We start from the raw sequence: 19046 nt of genomic DNA, 5'->3' as shown, positions 1-19046 counted from the left end.
ATCCTGGACTCAAGTGCTTTGATACTAAGATGACAGGCAACTTATCTAGATTCTATTTCTACATGCAATTTTCACCCAGCAAGAAGCCTTCAGGCTTTAGATGAGATCAGACAACAATACGATTAGAAATACAGAAGGGTATAAACTATGCCATTTCTGATTACAAATTTCCCAGCACAAGTTTAGGGACCTGCTTTCAGCACTACTTCCCGTACTCTTTATGTTACAAAGTCAATCGAAAGCATGTGCCTCTTTCCTCTTTGTGCTGTGTCACACCCTATTTGTAATTTGGGTAATTTGCTTCATGACAGGCAACATATCCGAAGAATCAAACATTGCGAGACCAAAGTTTTAAACCCAACCCGTGATTTTGCACAGTTACTCCTGTGGGCTCCCACCCTACCTGTCCCAGGATACAAAGCATGCGGCTGAGCAGAACTCACCTTCTAGCCAAACCTGCACCTGGCAAAGAAGTACACGTATGGGAAAAATAGAGGCTAAATCTGGTGTAGATAGCTCATGGTACAAGGTAATTTTCTCCCCTCAGTTGAAGCGCACATTTTGTCCACTATTTGGTTACTTTGCACATGCTCTTCAGAATATAATTCTGAGTGCTAACGGCTTCTATTCTGTGCCACATGCAAAGTCAGGTAATTAATGATACCCCCCAGCCCAGGGGTGCTGCCCTGCACACCTTAACAAAGCCACTGAAGTTCAACAGCTAGAAAAAATTGGATCCTGTTATGCTCTAAGCTTGTATTCATTTTTTGCATTTTTAAGTGTGCAATTATCCGCACTATATCATTCAGACAGGTGTAAAAGAATTCCTTCATAAACTTTAACTGCATCAATTCATGATTACTTGTTATCATACATCCTATTAATTCTCTGCTCTAAATTCAGCACCTGGATTTCAGCTGTGTACACAACACTACCAATAATGTAGCTTCAAAATTCTGCTAACATTTGGTTCTTCTCAAATAAACTATTTATTCAAAGCAGGACAGAATTTCCGACTCCCCAGGCCAGCCCCCAGGAGCGGAGTGAGGGATCTCCTGGCACTTTGCGGTCTTCCAGTTGGAGTCCTTGTCGCTGCTCAGAGCTGGGGACGGGAACCGTCCTCAGCAGCCTCCGGGCTGCTTCAGCTCTAGATGCTTACAGTCATCTTCACAGAACCATAGAATCACTTTGGTTGGAAAAGACCTTTAAGATCATCGAGTCCAACCATTAACCCACCTCTGGCACTGTCCCATGTCCCTGAGAACCTCATCTCCGTCTGTCCAACCCCCCCAGGGATGGTGACTCCAGCACCGCCCTGGGCAGCCTGTTCCAATGCCCCACAGCCCTTTGGGGAAGAAATTGTTCCCCAGATCCAACCTCAACCTCCCCTGGCGCAACTTGAGGCCGTTTCCTCTGGTCCTGGTGCTTGTTTCTGGGGAGCAGAGCCCGACCCCCCCTGGCTCCAAGCTCCTTTCAGGCAGGTCAGAGATCAGAAGGTCTCCCCCCAGCTCCCTCAGCCGCTCCCATCACACTTGTGCTCCAGCCCCTCACCAGCTCCGTTCCCTTCTCTCAACTCGCTCCAGCACCTCAAGGCCTTTCTTGGCGTGAGGGGCCCAAAACTGAGGGCGAGACGGACCAAAAGGTCTCTGCCAATTTTCTTCCCTATTTGATACTGCTCACAGTTAATAAAAATATTGCGCTGAAAGTCCAAGTGTATCTTTCTGATCTCAGTTTTGCTGACCAGGCACATAAACTTAATCTTAACTTCCTGATGCTGGTCTTTTTGCAGAGATTCTTGTTCTTTCTTATGTTCACATCTTAAGATTTCATTTCTTATTCTTTGTATTCTGTATTGCTCTAAAAAAAACCCCCTAACAAATCTGAGGAGGAAAACCCCAGGAACGCCTGTATTCATAATTTCTGATTTTCTTTACAATTTTGCGTGATGTTGTTAGAAGTTTTGCTGGAACAGCTCTTTCATGCTGTTTCTGCTCTCTGCAAATTAATGAGACAAAGGCAAAACACTCAGAAGCTTCTGTGGGAGTGGAGCTGAGGATGTCCACTGCGGCAAGGCTCAGCTGTTCCTCAGCTTTGTGAATATCCTGTTCTGTGGCGGTTCGAGAAACCATTTTCCTCATTTCAGCAGTCTACATTTTCATTAACACTCAGTGTGGTTATTCCTTCCCCGTGGGGCTGTAAAACTGTAAATAGCAAAAAAGAATAAGAATAGGCTGTCAGTCGAATGACAGAATATTAAAAAGGCCATAAGTATTGCACAATACCAAAATAGTTGCATGGCTGTATTAGAGAGTGGAATTCCAATAACAGCCTCCCAACTCCAAGATAATATCGACATGAAAAACTAGCAAAGAATGTTTAATTCAAGTAACAGTGAATTTGGAAATCAAAACTATCTAAAAGACAGGTTTTTTCCAACACCTTAATTTCTTTTCCAGATATCAGCTAAATTCTCTGAGAATTATCATCCTTTCACTGGAGATCTTAATGATGCTTTATTATATGAGAATGAAGTAGAATTAAGAAAAGCCTCAGCTGTTCACTTTGACCCTCCACAGCCATTTCCTATGAAACACACTTTCCTGTAAAGGCTAATGCCCAAGCTCTGCGAAACACGTGTGTCCCTCTCAAGTGTGGAAATCCTCACGTCTTCACATCAGTATAGAATCAATGCACACTAATAGTGGGTGCAAGCCCGGGCAAAGAGTGGAAGAGGGAGTCATATAATTGCATATTGGTTGGTAGATCAATGTCTTGTCCGCCCGTCATTCTGGGAGAGCCAAACCCAGCCGCTGAGTCATTGGTTATCTCAAATAATGCACATAGTATTTTCTGTCCTTGAACACCTGCATGGCTTTAGGCATTTAAGATGAACTCCATTATTTCTTCCATTACCCTCCTGAACAGGATGGAGGTCTTAAAAGTCTTCAAAATCTGTGCTGTTTCAATAACTATAAGAATTCTTTTGCTTCCAGGATTTTACTCTAAAAACTATATTTAACCTTTCAGGGCTTTTGTCAGAGCACCATAGACAGGGTGAAATCTGTGTTGCTACTGGAGACCAAAGTGAGGAAGGGATAATGTTTTCTGACAGTACCAGCTGACAATGCACCATGAACACAGTCCTCAGCTATACCAGTGAACAGCACCCGAAAATATTTGTATTAGGCAGGAAAATGTGAATGAAACAGGGAAAAGAAATAGTGTGTAGGTCTCACAATTAAACGCCCGAGCAGCAGGTTTTCAAGGTTCAGGAAACTGTGAGCACGTCACTGGGAATTAACGTGAGGCTGGTGTACTTCAGTGCGTACTGAAAAGGTTAATCTACAATTTTTGTTACGTCGACCTGTAATAAACTGCAAACAGGGTGAGAATTTCTAGAGGGCGAATGTGCCACTCTGTGCAGAACAGGGAGCCGTCTCTCCACTACTGGGGAGGTCATTTCTTGGCCAACCAGTTGAACCAGTTCATGACATTTAGTGAAATTTAGAATATACAGCCTAAACTGGCAAAATCACTAATTTCTAAAGGAGATGTAAGTTAAAGTCTGGCACCTTGCTGAACGGTGGCAAATACTGCGGGGAACAATCGCGGATTTGGATGAGGATGCCTGGTTTTCATCTCGCCTTCCATTCTTGCTTTAACAGGTGCTTTAGGAGGTGTTATAGCTTGGCAATTTGTAATAAGCAGAATAACTAATGCCTCTGCCATTCCTATTTGTGAATGTTTTTTCAATAACTTGCTTGCACTTTATAAAAGAACGTCTTCAGTTTCAAACGGTGTTATTTAATATTATAATTATTTTTTAAATACTGCTGTAAACAAGGGTTTAGTGATCTTATAAGCTGGAAAATTAGTTAAAACATGGGGCTTTCAGGTCATGCATTTGAGAGGCGCTATAGTTAATTTTTGGCAGCTTTTGACAACAGGGCACAGAGCATTCTGTACTGCATCTTAAGTTTGAACAAACTTAAAGAATAGAATATTTTGTACAAATTTGCTGTTGCATAGATGGATTTACAAAGTTTTTCAGAGGTTTTCAAAAATATTTGCTGAAAATTAAATTTAAAACAGTTATTAAAATAATTTTTAAAAAATAAAGCAAAACCACATTCCTTCCTTTTTGTGTAATATCCAGGTACGGTTGGATCTTTCACTGTTTCATTTTGTGGGGCAGAATTGCTCTATATAAGGCAGTAAAATAATACTTCAGCAGGGAACTCTTTCTTTTAAGCATTTATGTTCTCTAAAACGTTATTCTAGTTTTACCAATAGAGTCCAACTTCAATAAGTAATTGAAACTGTATCTGTGTTCAGTAGATTGGACATCGCTGGTCTGAACCACAGGGGAACAAAAATAGACCTTTCTCCTCTGCACTGAAAACCTGGCAGTTGAAATCAGCTCTTCCCGCTGATTTCACAGTTTTTGCAGCAGGATTAACAGTTCAGTGCCAAATCCTGCTGTTGGGTACAGATCCATTTGGTTTCATTACTTAGTAAGAAACATTGGACAAAATAAAGATCTGTTTCCAGTGTGACTATTTAAATACATCTGGTTGTCCTTCAGATTGTTCATACCAAGGACATAAAGGAATTAATGAAATGAACAACATCAAGGGCTGTATCACAGCAAAGAAATCGCCACTGCTTGGAAGTGCGTTTTCCCAGCGTGCCAAATGTACCTTTTTGGCTAGAAGACAGTGACAATGACTGAGTACTTGTCCTTCCTCCCCTCAGCTCTCTCCCATGGGGAGCCCGGAACAAAGGGGCTGAGCTGAGCTTAGCTGGGCTGAGCTTGCAGAGTTATTCTGCTGGGCAGGTCCCCTGCTGTACATCACCCACAGAAAGGCCTCTCTGCCCACGGCCTCTTGGAAGCCGCTGCTGCTGCAAACTCCTTTTTGGCACAGCCAACCTGGAAGCATCCCTGAAAGTTTTCTTTCCTACAAGGACCACCCAGAGGAGGTCGGTTTTGCCAAAGTGGTACGAGCCTATTGGAGGAATGTCATGAACAAACAACGGATGCTTTGCAGCACTTTTATTGTTATCATAAAACAAAAGCCCCAGCAGGTTCTGTCCTGCGAAGAGGGACGTGGGCAGCGAAAGCACATAAATATCCTTCCCAAACACTGGAGCATCCAGCTGTGGGGACTCCCAGAGCTGGAAGAGCAACCAAGGGAACAGAGGTGCTGGGAGTGCCAAGGAGAGGGACAGCAGCAGTGCCAGCAAAGCAGGAACGTGGTGTCTCTCTGGGCCGGGATGGGAGAAGATCAGAGACACTAATCCTCTAGCCTCTAGCATCCTCAAGGCGCTCAGTCTGCTTTTACCGACATCCTCTGAAATGTCTTGCCAGCGTTGTGGTAGGTGTTTGAGCGATACCAGCCTTTGTTTTGTCGAAGAACGAGGCGACGAAGAACACGGCGGCACCGCGCCGGGACGCGACAGGCTCAGCGGCAGCGTTCTGCATGCGTACGGATGTATTTAACGCCTCTTGCATCAACATAAAATAGCTCTCTTTGCTTTTCTTTTGTCATTACAGTTTCTTCACTCCCAAGCTGGAGCGGAAGAGTATTTTCTCACTTGATTAATGCCCCCCTGGCAAAATGACTTATAAATAGATACAGAGCAAGTTTTCCTGAAGTGTAGAGGGCTTGAGCCTGTCTACCACATTCGGTTTCATAATCAGGAACATACTGCTTTCCAAGATTTGTCCCTCCTCTTTTCCATTCTTCTGACTCAAAAATAGGCCCCTGTTAGATCCTTTCATAACCACCATATGGTGCCTAGAAAACCTTTCATATATTTGCGGTTCCCCAGGGCTTGCTCTAGATTTAAGAAATAGACTTCTGAGGATGACAAGCACTTATGCCAGCTCAAACAATTTTTAGAGGTGGGGTTTTTTTACCACTTTTCTAGTGCTCAATACATTTGTCCAGAAAATAGGCAGTGTCTCAAGACAAGTGGCTCCTCAGTGAAACTGTGTATGGCCTTTTTGATACTCAGATTTTATGCCTTTTGATTTAAAATGCTTGCTCTTGCAATAAAAGTACATGGGGGTGCAAGATTTCTATTCAGTTCTCTAAGCACATCCATTACAGCCCCTCTTAGTCTTATTCTCCCTGGCTACCATTTGCCTGGCTTATCTCTTACCTACTTTTCTCAGTAGCTTTTATTTCGAAAATCCTTTTGCAAATAGAATCAAAGGTTGTGCTCCAGATGAGGGTGCGATGTGGATTTCAAATATTACATGATTACATTTACAGTAGTATTTATCTAGATCATTATTCACGTTCGCACATTTTATGAGATGGCACCACCACATTCTGATCAGCTTCCTTTCATTTTATCTTGGCAAATTTTATAGGTATTTAAAGTTTCTTTTCCATTATGGGTTATTTTTATCAACCCTGAATTATATCTACATTGTGCCTAGGTTGGTTAGGTTTATCTGAAATCTTTAGGTTTTATCTTTTAAACTAAATTTCCTCTTGAAAGCTCTCAGATATCAGACATTCACATTTATTTCCTTGTCCTCTTTGTTTTAATGGTTTCTATAATTTCTTCTGTTCCGGAGACAAGGATAATTAGTAACCAGTCTTAAAAGATTTTGTAGTTTTGGAGTGTACTATTGTGGCTAGAATGAATATTCCCATTCTTCTGAAGGCATTTGAGACAGCTGGAGGTAGATGAATTGATCTGAAGAAACGAACAACTAAAATTCCCTACAGAAAAGACCACAGATACACTCTGAGGTTCCTGAAGTTCATTCATTCCTTCCCATTCTTTCTAGAAGTTCCTTGTTCTAGTTGGTTTTGACCCCGCTCAGTGGAAGCAGAAATACTCAACAATAATCACACATGTCACCTTCCTTAAATCACTGGAATGTCAAAGATGTGCTCCAGATTGTGCAGGCAGTTTGTTTTGGGGAGACTTCTGCCCAACTCATCACCCTAGGAGTTTGATCAGAGCTTTTCTAAGTATCTAATATTTAGCTGTCATTAATTACAATGTAAATAAAAATAAACGAGGTTGCATTTTCACTATGAAAATTGGTTAGAACAAATACAGCACCCTTCTATTAGTCTACAGTAGATGTAATATAATGCCCAAAAGCCAATGGAGTGCTGTGATGAAAATTAATTGAGCACTTTAAAAAGCATGGGCTTACTGGAACGAATAATCGGAAGCAGACACATCTTTAGTAACACACTAGACTCTGGAAATCTTATTACACACATTTCAGATGTTAGCTACAAGAAAAGTTTAGCAGATCATCTCCTCTAGCTTAGTTAATTACTGTGACTTTAAAATACATGGTCGGTTTGGACGCAGGCCCCTGGCAAAGCACCATCCAGAAACAGGCTTCTGGCTGCAGGATCTCCTGCGTCCAGGATTGTAGAGAATTCCCCAAGACGAATGACCACCCTGAGCGAATCTGGTACAAGAGGCATCATCCCCCCACGTATCACCCAGGGCTGGTACGCACAGGGCAGCGGTGCAGGCAGCTCTCTTGGGCAGCAGATGTCACCTCACCTTGTCCTGGGACAAACCCTTCCCCAACCCCGTCTGCCCAGCTCCTACCAGCCAGGCCACCAGCTGAGGCTCTGCAAAGGTGCCTTCTCCTTCAGTTAGAGGTTCTTTCTTCACATTTTCCATTTGGGTGGTTCAGCCATCTTCTCTGGTGGAAACGTATTACACAGAGCAAGCTTTCAGCAGAACAGCAGAGGCATTTTCCTTGCTAAAGCAAATAATATTTTGAGAAACCCAAGATCTTAACAGCTATAACAAAAACGAGCATGATAACAAACACTGTTATATTTGTGCACTTGTGAAATAATTTGCAAAGTTTCTTACCACGAAATAACAACAAGAAAATGTTACCTAGCTTTCCGTCACTCATGAAATGAGTATATTCTTCACCGATCCAGAGTTCCTACACCAGTGCACGTGAACTGGCCTGGTTAAAGCATGCGCTGCCCTGGATCACTGCCTGGTTGGCTCTTCCTCACAGTCATGGAAAATTCCCATGAACCAGCAGCTATAGGAAGATGCAGCAGGGTCTTGCAACCATCCTGCCTACTATTGTCATTTTTATAGGGAATTGTGGGCCGTTTTCCATGGTTGCTCGTTCTGGAGCTGAAGTTAATGAGCATAACAGCAGGATAAAACAGCTTCAGACAAAGAAAAATAGGGAAAACCAGCAAGGAAACACTCATGCGTAGGAACAAAACCTTTGGTCAGGTTTTACACTGGGGCATTATTTCTGCTGTCAGAAAGGACAGACCTTAGTAAAGAGAGACAGTTTGAGTGCAACTGCAGAGAGCTGTTGTGTTCCGCTAGAGCTGGGTAAGGATTCACGCCATCCAAAGGCACTTTATGGTGCCAATAACATAAATAAAGTACATAGTGCAGCACTTCCAACACCCTTCTGCTTTCAGCAGTTCTCCAGTTTGATGTATATTTTCATTACAGCTCATATCGGTGTGCGGCTCTATTCATCGCTCATATTAACTTTCTCCATACCTTCTTTCTGCAATAAAAAAGAGATCCTTCCTTCCTTGCACATAGCAACCCAAAGGCAAGAGTTAATGGACCAGATTATCAGAGAACAATCCCTATCATATATCACAGCTGACCTGTCAGGCGAGTCTCGTTTGAGGAAATTTCCGGTAGCTGTGCTTCCTCTACCTGCATAGTCCCCTCGACATTTTCTGAATGCAAGTTATAAAATAACTGAATAGCCATGTATTATGGCACTACCCACTTAACTGCTGATAAATCTGAATTGAAGAATATTCTCTTCTTTATTGTTAAAAGAAGACTGTACCAGTATGCACCAGATAGTAGAGCAAAGCTGTCTTGATTAAAAACTAAGCAAGGATGTTTTTTCTTACGTTTAGATTAGATCAAGAGTCAGAGAGTTTCTGCCTATTTTCATTACATTTATTTATACCAAGTACATTTTTAACAAAAAAGGGATACCCCATTAAGGACATGAAGAGCTGGAAGTGTCTGGTTTTGCTCTAAATGGTAACCACACTTGTTCAAACTGTAATTAACAGGGCAAAAAGGGAAGGAAAAAGGAAAAAAGGAAAAGGAAAAAGGAAAAAGGAAAAAGAAAAAAGGAAAAAAGGAAAAAGGAAAAGGGAAAAAGGAAAAGGGAAAAGGGAAAAAGGAAAAGGGAAAAAGGAAAAAGGAAAAAGGAAAAAGGAAAAAGAAAAATGGAAAAAGGAAAGGCTTTTGCATTGTAAATCCTGATGCATTATAACCTACCAGGCTTCATTCAAGTCAGTCAGAATGTCGTTAAACAAGCCTCTGTGGTAACAGCGCAACACCAACCACTTCAGATGTTGCATTGCCCAAGCAAAATAAGGCCCCATCCAATGTCAGCTGGATATGTCGTTTTAATAATCCCAAAGGCCTCAAATTGAATTAGAGAAAATTTTAATGCAAGTTTCTCCTCATTTTTAAAAAAAATCAAATACATTCCATCTTGAGTGCAAACTCAGAAGAATACAAAGGCGTGAGACAGGTTTGAAGAATTGCACCAGGTTTTCCTAGAAGTCCTGATCCGGATCAGCTCTTTTCAAGTTTTTAAATGGCAAATTCAAAAGAAACTTAAATAGATCTTGGAGCCTGCACCTGGAACCTAGCTAGACACCTTTGCTTCCTCTCTGTGCATTCTGCACACTAAGGCCTCTTGACTGACCTGCTCAACTAGTCCCCAGGCCTGATCTTTGGAGCACGGAAGATTCACACTCCTCATGGTCCCACAACTCTGCCCCGAGGGCTGAGCCAGCCTCCAGTTCTCTGCTTTCTCTGAGACAAGAAGGGAAAAAGCGACTTTTGGGGGCAAAACTTTAGATCTAGTTGGAGGCGTTGCTTAGCTACGCACAGGCATTTGCATTTGTATTGCCTGTCAAGCGAGGAAAAAAGACAACTATGTTAGAGTAGCAGGGATAAAAATGCACATTAAGAGAGGTCATCTAGTCCAACCCAATGCTCTGAGGCAGGCTTGTCAGAGCATATAACGCTCCTGCCAAGTTACATGTTGTTCCAGCCTGTTCTTAAAAGACCTCCAGTGGTGGATAATCCACTTTTCACAATGCAGGCCAACGGCCAGGTCCTTAGAGGAGGATGCTTCCCTCACACCAACAAAGGCCCCTTCTATTATGTTTTGGCAAATGCAGAAAGGAATTTCTTCTGTCTCGCAGATCAGGCTAATTCCCTTGCCTGGTTGGTTTCTGTCAGCCGAGCTTTGAGGATACCCAGTAATTTCAGTCCTAGGAGAGCATTATGAGCTGTTCTCTGATGAACACATCATCAAGGACAACACTGTAATGGGTTTTTAAATTGTTTCCCTTAGTCATAGGCTTAAAGTAAAAATTAACAAGAGGCGGAAGAAATAGTACAAGCATTAGGCAAATGTAAAAGGGATGCTTAGACACCGTAAAAACCAAGGGAGACCATAATTACAGACCATGTTTCGCTGAAAGTGTGAGTCACTAGACAAGACAAAAACATGCTTTAAACATATATATTCAGCTGTTCAGCTGATAATAATAATAATAATAACTTTTTAAAAAAGAAGCCCAAACACTTTGGAGCTGGTCTCCTCAAATGCCTCTGATTCCTAAATCCAGGAATAGAAATAAAAGACAGCATCCTCAGGTGCTGCAGCAGCTTGTGCCGACTCACCCCAGCTGCCAACCTGCTGCTGCATCTGCAGAGCATACAAACATCACACAAAACCTACCTGCAAACCCAAGGGACAGCGAGAAAGATGAATATGTTGGACATACGGCTTGTATTTAAGTGGTGCATGAAATGCATCAAGCTGGGCTGCCTGTGAACAGCCTCGTATCTCAGCAACGTTGTGTTATGTTGTTAATCTTAGACAGGAGTCAGTGGAGGTACTTTCAATACGAGCAGATTCAAAAAAGCCATTTTTAACCACAGTACACTTGTCTGCACCTAGATCATTGTAAGCTCAGTATGCCATAACATGTCATATGTTTAACTACAGAAATGGCTTTAGCCTGAGATACCAGCTATGTATTGCAAAGATTAAAAGGAACAGTATTCTTTCAGACATGAAAGGACTAGTACAAGTATAGAACAGCGGCATGGGTTAGATTTCTTTTGCCCAGCTCCTAATAATGGGAAGGAAGAGCAAAAATTGAAATTATGTTTTGGGAAGGTGGAAGTCAAGGTCGCAAGCCATGTGGCTAAAGTAAACAGATGTGTGAAAACTCTGCCTGTATCAACACTTCTGCACAACTAATTTACAACCTCCCAGCTATGGAGTGGAACCCCAATGCTGCACTCCTGTTGCATGCTACTGCCTCACAGCTCATAGAGCCACAGGCAAAATAAAATGCTATAAACCTAAAAACACTTCATGTAACAAGGAGCAAGAAGTTGTCATTGTGAAAGACACGGCTCATAACCAAAGGTAGGGCAGTCTGCCTTGCATCTACCTGGTGCAGCTGTGACATGGATAGTGCATGTTGCAAAGCGGCTAAAGCTTCGGGGCGTTGATACGCACCCAGTGCATTTGGGTCTCAGGCAGGTTCATTCTGTAGAAGGCAATACCACCGGCATTGTGTTGGATGGCAGAAACTGATCTTTCCTCATTTGCTCTTGCTTCTCTGAAGATTTTGGCCACAATTTCTTCTCCTCTTTTCCTTACAAATTGCAGAAGAGATGAACACATATTATATTCCAGCCCTCAGGGTTGGCCTACCCCTGACATTCACTTCATGTCAACTCAGTTGCTGCCAGGCTCCTTGCATCTCTGCTGATGATTTCTGCTGGGGCTTATTTTGGTATGAAATGTTGTCTGATGCAATCTGCTGTAAACTTACATCGTGGCCTGAAAGCTATCCTACAAGTCATACAGTGAGGCTCCATCATACCAGAGAAGTTTCTTGGGGTGATATCCTTTTCCTATCAGCTATTCTCCAATTTTACTCTTTCATGGGTATCTAACACAGAAGAGGGATGCTGTACCAAATTAAAACGATTGTCTATTTCCATATTGCAGGAACAGAAGGGGAAGTCACATAATGTGGTATAGTTTCATGGGCTGTAGTGGAACTCTGACAGTCTTCTACAGCAGAGAACCTGCTGCGTTAGTCTGTAGAACCAGAGAGTCCCATGGGCTGAAAGGCACATCAGGAGGTCTCTAGTCCAACCTCCTGCTCAAAGCAAGGTCAATACTGAGCTCAAATGAGGTCGCTCTGGGCATTACCCAGACATCTCCAAGGACAGAGATTATACAGCCCCGCTGGGTCCTTATTCCATTGTTAATTATCATGACAATGAAAATTATTTTCCTTTACATGTAATTGGAACCTCCCATTTATGACCATGGCCTCTTGTTTTTCCATCATGCCCTCAGGGAAGTTGATCCTGGTAACCACCTCATAAGAAAAACTTCTGTCACATTCCCTTCTCCTCCCCAGGCTGAACAAGCCCAGTTCCCTCTGCCTCTCTTCATAGTTCATGTGCTACACCTCCTTGATTATCTTAGGGCCCCTCCTCTAAGCTCCTTGAAGTTTATCAACATCAGAGGAGCCCAAAAGTGGATGCAAAATTCCATATGTGGCCTAATGAGGGCAAAATAAAGAGAAACAAAAATCTCTTCCCTTGATCTACTGACTGTGGTCCTGTTGATAAAGGCCAGCACATCGCCTGTCTGCATCCTCACTTTTAACCTGCTGTTTGTCAGAATGTCCAGTTCTTTTTCAGCAGGCTGCTCCCAGCCAGTCCTCACCGGCACTGTTGCAGAGGGTTACTCCATCCCAGAGGCCGACACTTGGCATTTGGCCGTGCTGGAAGCTGACCTTGGATGAAGTTCCCACTGGCCCTTTCCTCTGGCCTGCCGAGGTCTCTCTGCAGAAGGGTGCCTGGTTTGGTGTCATCTGCAAACGAGATGAAGGTGCATACCTGCTCCTCCTCCAGGTCATGGATAGATACACTAAACTGGACAGACCCCAGCACAAACCTCTAAGGGGCTGCACTTGTCACCTGTCTCCAGGTTGAGCCGAACTGTTCTTTGAGCCGAACGATCTAGCCGGTCTTTCACTTACCTGGTACTTTATGTTGTTAGTAGATCATAACTAGACGGACAAACATCCAGACCATAACTCTTGAAGTCTCAACTTGGCTACAAGGATGCTGTGAGAGGCTGTGTGAAAGCCTTGCTAGTCAAGATAGACAACACCTATTTCTCTCCTGTCGTCCGTAGATCTCGTCGTTTCATCACTGAAGGCAATCAAGTTGTTCAAATATGAGTTACCCATGGTAAATAGGCTATTCCAAATCATCTCCTTCTCCTTCACACACCCAGAAACAGCTTCCAAGAAGACTTGCTGCATGATTTTTCTAGGCAAAGTGAGGCTGACTGGCCTGTAGCTCCCTGGATTGTCCTTCTTACCCATTTTGAGGATAATGACATTTACATTTCTCCAGCAGCCAGGGTACCCTCCACCCAATCTCCACAACCTTTTAGAGATACTAGGTTGTGTCCTTGCAGCAGCTTTTCTAAAAGAGCTGTAGAATACACAAACGTTTCACTTTTAGAACAGTTATTTCGTTAGCGGGCAGTAAATTGTTTCCTGCCTTTCCACCCATTAAGACCTTACATTGTTCCTTCTTTTGTTGATGCCAATATTTTTATCATAGTTTTAAGAGCCCAAGACTATGTCAAAAGAAAATTTTCCATCCTGTCTTAGTCTATTTGAATAGATTAATTGTTTGAAACTCCACCTTAGAAGCCAATCACATAGCAATGTAAAAAAACTATCTTTCATGAGTTAGAGCTGCTTAATGCAGCAGATTGCAGCTTATATACTGACAAGGTCATTTATCAGCAAAAATATGAAAATGTCAAGCAAACACATCACATAAATATAACTCCATCAAACATCAAAAGTTTTCTTCAGCAGCCCAGTAGTTCAAAACTTATGTAACATACAAAAGAGGAAGGAAACACAAAAAAACTTTATCCAAGTTAAACAGCTGTGGACAACACTTGTATAAATATGCCAAAGATAAGAGAAGCCATATGTGCATTTGCATGTTGCAGAGGACTATTTTTTTAAAATAAGCAATGATGTTAACATTACTCTAAATAGCTTCATTTTGTTGCAGAATAATCTATTCCCTCCTTAACTGCATGCCAGAACTGGCTGAGACATCATAAGGAATATAAATGCTGAAGCCATCTTTATAGAACTGCCTAGAGACATCTGAATTAATATGACTCATGCTATTACGTGCAGTTAATTTTGTCTTCAATTACTTGATTTTTTTAACGTAAAGAAGTTTGCACGTTGATTTCATAATCATTGCTGTTAATTTTCTATCTAGATGAAATGTCTTTCTTTGTGCCCATTTACGTGGTTTATCAAAGTGTACTACAGCAAGGAACAAGCCAGCCGTTATCAAGGAAATACGACACTGTGTGGTGTCTGTAGAACATTCAGCATGTGCTGGCACATCATCTACATTTCAGATCCCCTAGAAAGAGAAGAAAATTTTGCCACAAAGAGAAGAAACATTTTACCTTCTTTTTACTACCCTGTTGTACTGGGATGGACTTGGAACGCATACACACACACACCAACCCCTCAAAATGTCAAAAAATGTTATCCTATTTAAACTTCAAATGTTTGTATTTTTTTAGATTTCCCTTGGCCTGCGGATTAAAACCCCTGGTTTGAAATTCTAAGTCCAGCAAAGCCAACAGGTAAAGCCAGCTTTAAGATTTTACTGTGTCTCTTTTTTGCTGAGAAAAGTGAAAGGAAAAAAAAGCTGTTGATATCCAATCACTTAACAGGTCTGTATTCCAGTTGGATTTCCATGGGAACCCACATGCACAGAGGTGTTGTTCGCGTAAGCATGTAAATACAGGGTACATCCACAGATATGTGTACTGATTAAATCCCTCAATGGTCAAAATCTTCCAGCTATCAACAACAACTCGGAAAAGGTAGTGAAATCAGTTAAGTCACTAAAGAGCAAGAGTTACGTTTCAGGATTTTTTATTATTGCTATGCATGCACTTTAAAAGCATTGCAGAAGCCTCAGGACATGCTAGAAAGACATCGTCATGCTGGCAGAACAACCTCAAGATGCTTTTGTGAAAACCTGTACTTTACTGTGTCCCTCAAGTACCATTATTCCATGAAGATAATGTTTTCATAATGTAATTGCAACTCTGTGATGTTACTGTTATCGCATCTTAATAACACATGGTTAACTGTGTAAGACAACGAAGTAACACACTGTGAAAAACCATGGCACAGTAATCGTATTCAAGGCAATTTTCTTCATAAAATTTGAAAAAAAATATGGAAACCTGATTTTACATAAGTTAATTGCAGTGGGAAAAAAGTTTAATGGGACGCATTAGAATAGTGCCATAGTTAAGACACAATAGTCAGCAAGGCAAATTATAGACTTCTTTTAAAATTAATATCAAATACCAGCTCTACAAACTAAATATGTAAATGTTCCTACTGAAATTCAGCTGCTTTCTTAAAATCAAATCTACAGACTCCTCTTTGAAACATTATTACACACTCCTTTGTGCTCTTGCCTAGCAACAAGCCTTCTGGTGCTGGATGCTCTCAGGAGTGACACTTATTACCAAGATATCTCTTTACATCTTCTGCTGGTTTTTTTGGGGGAGGAAAAGCAGCCCTATTTCAGGTTTTCTCCACACTAGTTTATCTGAAAATATGGGTAAGGCAGGTAGGCTATGGAGCTCTGTGCGGCTGGTGTTAAGCAAAAGGTGGGGAGATGTATTCTTAGCTTGGGATGTGAGGCTGTGACTGTCCTGGGAGCCCTGCAGAAGACGTGGTGTTTGAGGAATCATAGAATCATAGGATATTTTGGGTTGGAAAGGACCTTCCCAGCTCCCCCAGTGCCCCCCTGCCCTGAGCAGGGACATCTGCACCAGCTCAGGTTGCTCAGAGCCCCGTCCAGCCTGGCCTGGGATGTCTCCAGGGATGGGGCATCCACCACCTCTCTGGCCAGCCTGGGCCAGGCTCTCACCACCCTCACGTCCAGCCTGAATCTCCCTCCTTTAGTTTAAAACCATCACCCTATATCCTATCACAACATGCCCTGCTAAAAAGTCTGTCCCCATCTTTCTTCTTGGCCCCTTTTAAGTACGGAAAAGCACAATAAGGTCTCCCCGGAGCTTCTCTTCTCCAGCTGAGCACCCCAGCTCTCTCAGCCTGTCCTCCCAGCAGAGCTGTTCCAGCCTCGGATCGTTTCTGTGGCTCCTCTGGCCCCTCTCCAGCAGGTCCATGTGTGTCCTGTGCTGAGGACAGAGCTGGACCAGCACTGCAGGGGGGGCTCACCAGAGTCGGGCAGCGGGGACAATCCCCTCCCTCCACCTGCTGCCCACGGGGCTGGGGATGCAGCCCAGGGCACCATCGGCCTGAGCTACACGCACACGTGGCCAGCTCATGTCCCAGCTTTCAGCCCCCTGTACGTCCAAGTCCTTCTACGCAGGGCTGCTCCCCATCTCTTCATCCCCAGCCTGGACCGATACCTGGGGTTGTCCTGACCCAGGTGCAGGACGTGGCACTTGGCCCTGTTGAACCTCACAGGTGCGCATGGGCCCAGTCCTTGCCTTATCCGAGAGTCCAGTAAGAATTTCTCATGAGAAATAGATTTGTTTTCTTGTAAGGAAATGGTACATTAGCTCGAGTGGCCAAAAGGGAGGGCTTCTCCCCACGTCTGCTCTGCCCTGCACACTGAACCAGGGAAAATCAGTCTGGGCTCTGTCCGGTGCTATGTGAACGCAGGGTACCCAGCATCTACAGGGATGTAAGATTTACTTGCTACCTATGCTCATCTTATTATTCCATCTTATTAAAGTACTTATCTAATTAAGCTATTTGTTTTCAGGCCTTTCTTATGGAGATCCCAAAAGAACCCTGTGCCGGCTCTCTCACCTCACCACCATCACCACCCCCTGTCCAGAACAATAACCGCTCCAGGTAAGTGATTAGCTACTTCCAATTATGTTCGGCCGTCTCACTTGTGTTTATTCAGCCACTATATGTATTTACCACATTAAACTTGCCGTGGAAGCCAATTTGTAATTTTCTGTCATCATACAGTTGTACTTATGATTCCTCAGTCTAATACACAATGTGATTGTGTTTACTGGCAAAAGCTGTCTTAAATGATGACTAATTTACCTAACACCTTTAATTTATTTATAGGACTTAACAAAGGCTTTAGACCCAACCTTTGCTCTCATATTGCCAAAGGCTATCATTAAATTTTAATTGACAACCTGAATCTGCCCCAGGAGATATTTTCTCATCTCTTCCAAACACTTGCAAGATGATGTTCCCTGGACATACCTTGCACTCACCCACAGCTGAAAAGTGCTCACAGGAGCATTAGGGTTTTTACCATGCTTAATTCAAACTCCAGTTCTAGAACAATGAGTAATGCACCTAGCCTTTGTCTGAATCAAAGGCCTTTCATTTCTATATGATGGATTAGAATCCTGAGGAGGATAGTGGTTGTTCCTCGTGGGTAGGTCCCTTGTGCACCTGCACTAACACCTCCCACAGCTCCAGTCTGAACACAGAAAACTGTTTAGATGCCTCTGACCTTGTCCTTCAGCAGTAAGGTTGTGAAAAGCTGTGCAAAGAGGAGATCTTTACTCTTCCAGCCTGTGCCTCAGCAGAAAAATAGCCAGCGCTTGAACTGTCACCTTTGCAGCTGGGGTTGGAACTTGTGGAGTGTCCCTGTCAAGGGGAAGGACAGGACTGGCAGAGGCAGCACACGCTGAGGACTGCCCTTTCCACTTCGAAGCACTATCTCCACGAACCATCCTAACCACATTGTATAAGGCAAAATGCAGAGTTAACAGAACTGGCCGTTCTCATTTTATTATGCATTCTGGTGACTATCCCAGCGGGGGATCCAGCCATTTCAACCCAAACCCAGCCCTAGACTGCAGTCAGTTTCAGAACCGAAGACGGGAGCATCCATTTGTCACCACCCGCAGTCCCTCTGCCTTCCATTGTGCATCCCTATTTCAGGCTATACATCCATAAATAAGGAAGAGCTCAGAGAACTTCAGGCTGTGCCTATTTTTCATTTGAATGTTAAAATCAGTGTATATTACAAGCTGCAGAGACAATACGATACATATGTGGCTACAGCATTTGAGCTCTTCCCATAGTAAGCATCTTTATGCCCTATTTGAGCACAATGAATCTTTTTCCACAGGACTATTGATACAGAAAAAGTCATTGCTGATGGTGCTACGGAAAAGGTTATGCTGCTCGTCACAAAATTATAAAATCATTGCAGATGGGGCAAACATAACCAAGCCTTCATGCAGTCACCACACATCACGCAAGAAAAAATCTACTACTTTCATTTTAATCTACAGCTCCCTAATCTTAAAACAGCAAGTACTTTGTAAGGAATAAAGAATTCTGCCCTCCGTGGTAAACTAGCACATGTACTCAAGGAGCCATGACGGAAAGATTTGCATAGAGCCTACAAAAAGGAATTGTTCACTCTGCACACATAGGGAAACTGTCAAATATGCCCCAGAGGATTAAAGAGCAGTTAAAACACTGGGGACAGAGAAGGCATCACAGGAAGATGGAGCAGGCAAAATAGTGAGAGGCAAGAAAACAAACCAGATACTCTATCCGAGTACCATCACCTTAAAAACAAACCAAACAAAACCCCCCCCCCCACAAAACCCCCCAACAAAACAAAACCCCATGGTAATACGGGCTTTAAGTATCTTTTTTTTCCAGTCAGGCTATGAAGGTAGATGGGATGTTTGATGCAGGCAGTATATGTTTATTCCAGAAGCAGCCTGACTCTCCCTCCTGCTAGGTTATTTTATTCCTACAAAGGGCTACCAGCTAAGAAGAGAAACCCACAGCTTTAAACTTTCTATAAACTAAAACAGTGAGACCCAGAAAAGCTGAAGTAGGCAAGGCAATTAAAGTGTAAGGCAAAGGAGA

The sequence above is a fragment of the Caloenas nicobarica genome, chromosome 11 (genome assembly GCF_036013445.1).
Source record: "Caloenas nicobarica isolate bCalNic1 chromosome 11, bCalNic1.hap1, whole genome shotgun sequence".
Lineage (NCBI taxonomy): Eukaryota > Metazoa > Chordata > Aves > Columbiformes > Columbidae > Caloenas > Caloenas nicobarica.
Note: the sequence above shows the minus strand (reverse complement) of the source record.